This window comes from Pteropus medius, unplaced genomic scaffold (genome assembly GCF_902729225.1).
Source record: "Pteropus medius unplaced genomic scaffold, Ma_sr-lr_union100, whole genome shotgun sequence".
Taxonomy (NCBI): domain Eukaryota; kingdom Metazoa; phylum Chordata; class Mammalia; order Chiroptera; family Pteropodidae; genus Pteropus; species Pteropus medius.
Genome location: NW_024346667.1, coordinates 24,891,160 through 24,901,028, shown reverse-complemented (window position 1 = coordinate 24,901,028; position 9,869 = coordinate 24,891,160). Strand labels below are relative to the sequence as shown.

General features: G+C 32.9%; 1 protein-coding gene across 2 annotated transcripts in view; it reads left to right on the top strand.

Annotated features, from left to right (window-relative positions):
* The first annotated feature begins 305 nt into the window (after window positions 1–305).
* FSTL5 (follistatin like 5) overlaps window positions 306–9,869 on the top strand; it is a 544,717-nt gene continuing 535,153 nt past the window's right edge. For both annotated transcript variants that reach the window (XM_039876278.1, XM_039876277.1), the window contains exon 1: window positions 306–664. The gene's annotated coding sequence lies outside the window, so the exon portion shown is untranslated. The remainder of the gene's footprint in view (window positions 665–9,869) is intronic.

Below are 9,869 nucleotides of genomic sequence, written 5' to 3'. Positions count from 1 at the left end.
TTAGTTTCTTCAGGACTGGTGGTGGATGGATTGTAAAGTCCAATGATGCCCACGTTGATCATAAGCCTGGATTCCGTCTCGATTGTCTCAGCTGACCCTAACAAAAGCCCAGTCAAGGGGGCGGGCCCACACCTCTCAGGGAGTTGATATGCAAAATAGTTACGTCAGCTATGGGGGGTGGGGCACGCCTGGTTGAGTGGCAGCAGCTCTTGCTTAGGGAGGAGGCGCGAGAATCAGCCTGGTTCAGTGACTGAGACAAACTGTAGGTGAGAGGAGCTGGTGCTGTCCACGGTGCTGTCGGTGCTGAACCTGGGATTCTAGCGGACAGGTTGCTCCAGCACCTCGAGGCAACGCCCTCTTGCACCCTCTGTGCCCCGCGGGACCGCTTCACCAGCAGGACTATATCAACTTGACAAAGGAGTGAGGTATCGGACGTGGGAGAGAGTCCTCTGTTTGCCACCTGGGCGCCCATTCAGGCGTGACTTTGGAGATTTCTATAGTTGTAAACCAAACTATTTACATCTTTTTTTAGCTAAGAGGATCTTTTTAGTTTAGATTTTTTTTGTTTGTTTTTTGTTTTTTTTAATGATTGTTACTATTGTGATTTATATATCCACACCATTTAGGGATCTTTCTGGGAGACTTTTTTGACTGTTAAAATAAGGTAAGAAAAATAATATTGTTATAAATTATTACAAATGAGGGAGCAATGCAGACAAAATTTAAAAGCAAGTTATGATTATTTTCAAAATTTGAAATGGGACTTTTGGCAATGATCGTAATAATTATTTTAATAATTGCTATTATTGTTATTATTACAAGGACATCTATTGGTGATTATGCACTGAATTCTAGAGGGGAAGTTGAGGGCTTTGTGGGTTTTTTGTGTGTGAAGTTAATGTCATCAAATTACATCTTGTTTTATAAATACAAATATTTGTAGAGCAACATTTCCAGCATGGCTCAAAAAACCAGGACCCATTCAATGGAAACCCCCAAATATGTTAAATTACATTAAATAAATTGACCAACAAGTTGTTTAAAACAAATGCAATCTTAAAAATTCATTTGAATGGGCTAATCTCTGATTAGTTAATATTACCTCTTGTATCTAAAGCATAGACTGCAAAGTGCAGAGCTTTCTTAACAGTTTTGGAGGGGAGGTGGTAGGGATAGGAGCATTTATACCATGCAGGGTTCATTTAGATATGTTGTTAAGCAGTAGATCCAAATAAAACTTATGAAACTCAGTCTCAGAATTCTATGCCCCAAGGTCATGTGTATTTCTAAGTTGTGGGCTGTTTGTTCTTCTATTGACTAGTAAATGTCACCCCCTCCCATCCCCTTAGGTTATAGGTGGATGCTAATGGGAAGCTCTGATTTAATAATACAGTTTTAGCTTGTATTATAGTTGCTACTGCTGTTTGTAATTGAATGGAAGTGGGAAGCGTGGGCTGAGAAAATATCTCGCTATTTCAGCAATGTTTAACCTCTTGCATGCTTAACAGAGAGCTTTTCTCTACTTAGGAGGTTTTCTTTTGAAGCTATGTTCCTTTTGTCAATTGGCAGTGTGTTTTGAGTGTGTATGGAGAAATAATTCAGTGCAGAAAACCACCAAACATTACTTTTCATAGTGAACAATTATTAAATGATAGAAGTTAGCTGGTGCTCTGTATTTCTTATTACTTCTCAGACTTTATTTGACAGGCATGATGATTTGTCTGATAAATAGAATTATGACCTTTCATTTATGTCATTCAGTAACATTATATTAAATGTAAATGATGGCTAGAAAACACTGAGGTGGAGTTTCCTTTACATTCCAGGGAAAGAGTTCAGGTTGTGACAAGATATCCTGTTAATAGGAACGGGTAAAATATAAGCTGTTTCAGAGTTAATAACTATCACTCAACTGACTAGAGCTCTGTTTTTCAGTAATTAAAGAGCACACTAAGTTTCAATATTTTGTATTTTTAATTATCATAAAAAATTTTACTCTAGTTGCATAATACTCACAAGGATAAACTTTAGCTTTAAAGTTTATGATTTAAAATAATTCCTCTGGGTAGAGTTTTTTCATTTAATTCACAGCACAGTCCTGCATGGGAGTGAGTGATTGTTACAAGAAATGGCTATTACTGCAAACACTAGAGGTGAAATGTAAATCCTTTTAAGTTGTTCCCATGTTTTACCCTAAGCAGATGTTCTTTGTAGGATTTCTGTCAGTCATGTGATCTTATGTTAAATATTGTTACAAATTTTTAAAGACTATGCAAGTAAAGTACCCAAAAGGGATATGTGAAACACTGGGCTATGAATCTTATACCAAAAGCTTCCTTTGAATCTATAAGAATCATTTTTTCCTTCTATACATTTTGAAATTTTCTCTTTAAAACTAATTGTATTGGTATAAATACTCATACTGTTGAATTTCAAATAGAATATGGCTTCTTTTCAAGTTCAGTTTTATTTTTTCTTTATTGTATTGAAACAGCAACATATATATTAATTTTACAACTTACTTGAAAGGCAGTAACATATATTAACACTATATTCACCCAAATGTATGAATATCTCATTGACTTCTTTTTGCATAAAGTTTTCCAAGATGTCTTTGTTCAAGTACAGACATTGAGCTTGAACTATCAGCATCTGAAATTCTTTTAGATGAAGTTAATATTGTCACAGTGAGATTGTTAAATGCTAAAATCAAAATATGCTACTGGTAATAATGAAATCAGTCAAAGGTAGGTTCAATTGCAAATTTAAAATATTCAAAGCATTTTCTCTGATTTTTTTTTTTTTACATACTTAGCTTTTATATGTTACTTCTGAAGAGGTAAAATTAAGTGATTATAATTACCATAGAGTTAGCATCTGGGGAACCCTAGTTAGATATAGAATATTGCTCCTACTGTAAACAAATAAAATTGACAACTTTGAAGACATCTATGAAAGATATTCAGATGTAGTGGCCCTTCATTACTTCTTGCACCACAAAGAAATGAGCATGTTTTGGAGTCATAACTTGCCTAATAAAGATAAAATTTAAAGGAATACTCAATACCACAACAATGGATAGCCTGCTAAAGCATTAATTCATTTTATTACATAGGCAGCGGAAGTGTATATCATACTTTTTTTTTTACTTCAAGGTGATGAACTTTTACAAAGCACATGGAAAAATTACTGAAATAATTTATGTCACATGACACACTTAAGTTTTTTTTCTTAATTGTTTCTCAGTTTCTTAAGGCACATTGATCTAGACAAAAAATGAAATTAAAAAAATGTTCCTAGACAGGAACATTATTTTTTCCTTACAAATAAGATGAATAACTACGTGTGTTTGTTGGAATTTAAGATAAAGGTGAACAATTTGGGTTTTATTTAATCAAGATTACATATTGTTTTTTTCTATTTACTAACATGTACAGTAGAGAAATACAGAAAGTAGTAATAAGACGGGACTACACTAAATAGTTTGAATGAATCACTTTTTTTATAGTAGCTTCTAAAATTACATTTGAGAAATTAGGCAAGTAATAGTTTGTTGAGTTCTTTTGAATAATAACCATTTTCATATGTAATATTCAGGTGTCAATGGGGCCAAAAGACCCTGAATAATATGTTCTATTAGTCTTTTATGTTTATCCCAAATCACCATACTAACTTTAATATTTTTTATTGCCAACTATATTAGAAAATTCAAAAGACCCTCATGAACTAATAAGCTGGAAAAAAATACTTCTTATTGCTAAGGTTGTAACGGCCGTGTGACCAATTAGCCTTTACCAAACAGACTTAATCACCTTCTGCTTCAGTACTTCCAGGTCCTTTGGGCATAGTTTGCTTAAGGTGAGCTGTAAGGTCCCCTGTGGAATATCCTAATTTTCCCATCCAATTGGTCACCACACAACAAAACAATTGGTCCCTTTGTGGTTTCTTCTTGAGATTGAGAAAGTTAATATGATTATAATGGAGAAGATAGTGTGTTTAATAAATTCAGGATTCCAGGATTCCAATGACTTTTCCAATGAGTTTTCTGAAAGAGGAAGAATTATACAATAGATAAACATTTGATATAATAAGTGTGTGTGTGTGTGTGTGTGTGTGTGTGTGTGTGTGTGTGTATGTGCACACACGTGTATAATTTTTGGTAGCTTTCACTCTACCCAAAACATGCAGTGAGAATGATCTAGAACATTTAGCAAATGCTACTTAATATAACAATAATGTACATAATGAGCTATAATACAGTAAGTAATTTTAAGGGAAAATGTGTCTTCTAGTTATCTTTTTTTTTTTTTAAATTTAGGCTAGTATGCTTGAGCACACACCAGTTTTTTGGCATGAAAATGTTATTCAGGAATTCTCATGCTGATTGGCAAAGGAAGAGACAATTGGAAGTGAAAATTTGCCAGGAATAAGAAACAAAGTGGATGTGTGCATAATGAAGAGTTGTCTACATTGATTCTGAGAAAATATGAGTTCTGATAAAGAATTTGAAAGTTGTAGTCTCTAAAAGATACACTTCAGGTTTATTCTCTACACATCTTTGGGTAATAAGTCATGCATTTCTAAGAAATAAATCCTGGATATCCCTACACCTAAAACTTTTTTATTACTAGTGAATCATTGTTTTCATGTGTAGATGTGGTAAAATGCGGGAAGAAGAGCAGCTTAACTCTGAACTTTCTTGCTTTAAAACCAAGTAATTAATATTAATTTAATGTGACTTTTGGTATCAAATTATGTAAATCTCTAAAGCAAAGTGGTTGCTTAGTGAGTTCATTTGCATGTCAATACAGAGAATATTTTTCCAACTCATAACTGGTTCATAGCACTGCCAGCAATTCTCAAGTACAATGGAAAAGATTTGAAAGTACTTTTTTTTTATTGAGATTTATTTAAATAGATTCATTGCAATTGACAGTTAAGAGAAAATTACTTTAGTGATTTTTTTCTCTGCACGAGTATCACTACCAAAGTAACAATTAAAACATATATATGGTAGCAATTCGAACATACAAACCTGAACTATGTTTCCCAAAGATGATGAGAAAATGAAAATAATTTACCTTTTATGGTTGGAGCATTTCCACCAAACATATTAGATAGTATTTTAATGACCACCAGGGACTTATTTTTTCTAATTTCTAAAACCCTAAAAGTAAAGTTTCTTAATCTCATGAAGGGATAGATGCTCCCATGCACTTTATGGTTATATGTCCCTTTGTCTCAAAGCCACAATAATTGCTGTGACTTTGGTGTCCATCAGACTCTGAACTGCCTCATTTAGGATCATGGAGGTGGTCCCATTCATCTTTCCAAAAAAAGAGAACTAGTGAATTGCTACTAGTAAACACATTTGCTGTCTCGTGATAGATTACCTGTTGATATTTGAACATAAGGTCTTTGAGTCTTGATTTGCTTATACATCTGGGAAGAGGAAGAAGACAGAAAAAATACCATTCAAAGTACTACTTTGTATACATATTTATTTCATCCATATCAAATCGTTTAACATTTAAATAACCACATAAAAGTACATGTTATCTTTATTTTAGATAAGAGAAAGAAGAAACTCAGATCAAAGCTTTCCACTTCTTCAGCCCATGGTCACGGAACTAGAAATAGGTGGCTTAATCAATTAAACCAAATTTATTCCTGTTTCAACTATACTGCACATTATAGCACCTCTATTTGGGTCAGATATTCAATTGGGTGTGTCTTATTTATAACTCTTTTCTACAATACCCTCTTTACTGCATGTGAATACCTCTTATTATGTTCCCAAATCTTTTCCTTAATTATTGTCATATTCAAATCATTTCATAGCATGTTTTTTTAGTATACCCACATTAGAGTATACAATAACTGTCTTAAGGAGTTTATTCTCTGTATTTAATGTTGAAAGGTGCTATCTATTCCATCTCATAGATTATTCAAAATATTAGCAGCAGGCAGTGTTTTCCTTTGTATCTCAAACAGAATAAGAAACAACATAATAAAATGATTAATGCTTCCTAAGAGTTTGAAGAATTTTTTTTCTCTAAAAAAGTCCTACTGTACACCAAATTCAGATACAAATACATGTTGGAATTTATCCCACTTCAGTTAATCAGCATCTGTGTTATCAACTGCTACTCACATTTAAACCTTCAGGTTACTTAGTTGCCAATATTTCGAATAGTCTAGGAGAAAAAATAAAGTAACCAAAATAAAATTAGTAGTTTTGAAACAGTACAAAAAGAGGTAGTCTAGTGTGGGCTTTTGAATGCTTTGGAAAAGCTAAATACTTTATTGTTTCTTGTTCTGTTTGAGCTACAAAGGGAAATATTGACCACCAGTTGATTCTTGTTTTCATATAGCATTTAGGCTGACTGTGTAGGAGAGGTGAGTGCTGGCGGCAGTAATTATAACAAAGAGCCCCAGTGGGCCATGGACTTGCGTCAGATTCCCTAGAGAATCCTCATTATCCAAATTTTCAGTGTCCTTATTAAGCAGATCCCAATGGCTAGATAAAAGTTTGATTTGTGGAGAAAGTTTAACTTAAAAGTGGAAAGGTTTATAGGGCTTTTTTTTTAACTATGTTATGTTTGGGTTAGCAATATCCAGTGTTTTACTTTTGAAATGGAGCTTGGTATAAACATTTTTATTCTTGAAATTTCTGCACTACTTTGTATACAATTCATTTACCTCACTGTTTCTCATTCTCTGTGGATCCCCATAGGAAGTCCATTCACTCTAATAGCTACAATCATTCTGTCTTCACATATATCTTCCTAATTTGTAGCTTTGGCCCAGATTTAAACTCTATTAATGTATTTACAAAGGTCTGCTAGACATTTTAACACTGATTTCATGGTGGCAGCACAGACCCCATGAACTCATCATCTTCCCCCTAACAAGGTTCTCTATCCTAATTTTTCTGCTAGCCAGTTAATGACATACTCTTTTTTTTATTCACTTAGGTCTAAAAATTCATAGGTGTTTTAAACTTATATCATTCTTACTGTACTATATATAGCGAGTCCCTAAGTTTAATATTCTTTCCTTTGTAATGGAGCTTTATCAAGTTCTCTATTTTCTATTCACTCTTCTTATCAAGTTTACCATGACACAGACTGTCCCACCTCAGCTAGAATTATTTTTAAATTCTCTGCATTGATCTCTCTAGTTCTTGTTTCTTTGAGTGTAATAATAATTAATGACTATAGCTACTAAAATTTTTAATGATTCACAATATGCCATGCAAGGTGTTAAGTATTTATAAACATCATTTCATTTTATATGCACAACACCTTATGAGGTAGATATCAAGAGACCAAAGCTTCAAGAGTTATGGTGCCCACGGAGCTGGGAGACAGACCAAACTGTCTGAAACCAGATGCCTGATCATAATCATTGTGCTCTGCTGGTACAGACTTCAAACTTCTTCTAAATTTCTCTTGATTAAAGTGAGCTTTCAAATGTCACTGTGTTCGGAAATCATCAGTGAATCTCTAATTTTTACTGTATTAGTCGAAATTCTCTGTTTGTTTTTAAAATCATTCTAATTGGTTCTACACCCTGCAAGTAATTAATCTGATTTTCAATTTTCTCATATGCACAATGTACATAAGTAAAACAGAGAAGAGTCAAAATATAAAACATGATTCTTTCCCTCTATATAAAAACTATGACCTATGTTGTATTTTCAAGAATCTCAACCTACACCCACTCCTCTGTTTCCAACCAAGTTTTCTGACAGTACAAGATTATATTGTGCTCACATGTGCTTTTCAGAGTCTGTAGCTTTTGTCGCAATAAGTGGCATGTCAGTGTCACTGTGAATATCACCAAAATGTTCATTTTTTATATGCATATATTTATTTTCTATTGTTGCATAAAAATTATCATTACTTTAGTAAACATTTATTATCTTATAGTTTCCATGGGTCACAAGTGTGGGGACTAGCTGGGTCCTCTGCTCAGGATCTCACATCAGGGTTTTAGCCAGGGCTGGGCTTTTATTTGAGGCTCAAGGTTCTCCAAGATCACTGGCTCAGAATTCATGGAAGATTCATGGAAGATTGTTTCTTAAAGGCCAGATAATAATGTTACTGCTGACTTATTCAGTCTCTGACCTCTATGTCTGCTTTTAAAGTACTCACGTCATTAGGTCAGATCCAGGTTAAATAATCTGCTTTTTGATGTACATAAAGTCAACTGATTTGGAACCTTAACTACATCTTAAAATCTATCCTCTTTCCCGTATAAAATAACCACAAGAGCAATATGACATCACCTATGTAATATTCTGTTGGTCAAAAGCAAGTTACAAGTTCTGCCAACACACAAGGTAAGGTGATTATATAAGAGTGTGGGTCATTGGGATTCATGTTAGAATTCTGCCTCCGTACCTGGTTCAAGTTCTACTTGAACCTCAGAGTCTTTCTTCACTGCTATAGTGCCACTGAACTCACCTCTCTCCTCTTTAGCATTAATAACCTGAACAGTGTGACGTTGCTTTTGGATTTTTTGATGTGTCTTAGGCTGTTTTTCCTAATTAATTTTAAATTCATTTTAAAAGAAAAGACAGGAATTTTTTCCATATGTATAAAACTTTATATAGTTTAGAGTTACTTTATATACATATTATTTAATTTAATTCTCATTATAATGTATTCTTATTTATGTTTGCTTCTATTATACAGTGTTTTAAACATATAAGATCATATAATAAATTTGTACAGTGCTTTGTACATGTAAGAATATAATAGATTTCTGCTCATAGACTGATTAATGTTTCTAGATAATCTCTGTTTTCAAGTTTTTGCTTTTGGTCTCTGCCTAAGTGAAAACCACACAAAGCAATTTTATGCAACATGGACTCTATTCATGCAAATCAGGAATTTATATTTAATATTTGCTTTATAAATAACATATAAGTTATATAGATGATAAAAATGTTATTAACATTTGCTATTTAGAGAGTGCAAGACCTTTACTTTATATTTACTTTGAAAGAAAAACACTTTTTAAAAAAGTCATCTTCAAAAAAATATCACACATATGATAGTAATAATTTTGTTCCTGTTTATTTGGTCTAAAATTGGTAACAAATTCGACAATTACTTTACTAACATCAATTATAGGAAAATTTCATTGTGCTTATATATTTAAATTTCAAATACAATTAAAATAAATTTATCTTGACAAAAGCTAAAGAAACTTAACTAGTACATAAATTCAAATTTTAATTTTAATAAATAATATCTTTAAATTATTAAGATTATATTTATTGTAAAATTAATAACTAATACAATAAACATTGATTAAGTACTTACTATGTTTCAGATGCCCTTTTAGATGCTGGGGATTGAGCAGGAATGACAAAGACAAAGTTCCCTCTTTACTCTTTCTGTGAAAAGGCAGAAAATAAACAAGCCAATAAAAACAAAGGATAATGTCTGGCATTGATAAGTGTTATGATGAAGAGTAGAACAGGTAAAGGATTGAGAAGGGATAGGAGTGCTATCTAAGACAGAAGTTTTCTCAGGTGCCAACATAGTCATTCTGAGGTACCTATTGAGCAGTTTCTGTTAACATTACTAATCTCTGCTGTGAATAATGTGGAGATAAACATGGGAGTGCAGATAACTCTTTGAGATACTACTTCAGTTCTTTTGGATAAATACCCAGCAGGGGGATTGATGGGTCATATGCTATTTCCATTATTATTATTATTATTATTATTTTCAATTTATTATTGTTTTGATGACATTGGTTAAAAAAATACAGTAAGTTTCAGGTATACGATTTAACAGTAAGTCATATATATTGCATTTTGTGTTCCCCTCCCGTAGTTAGATTTCTGTCAC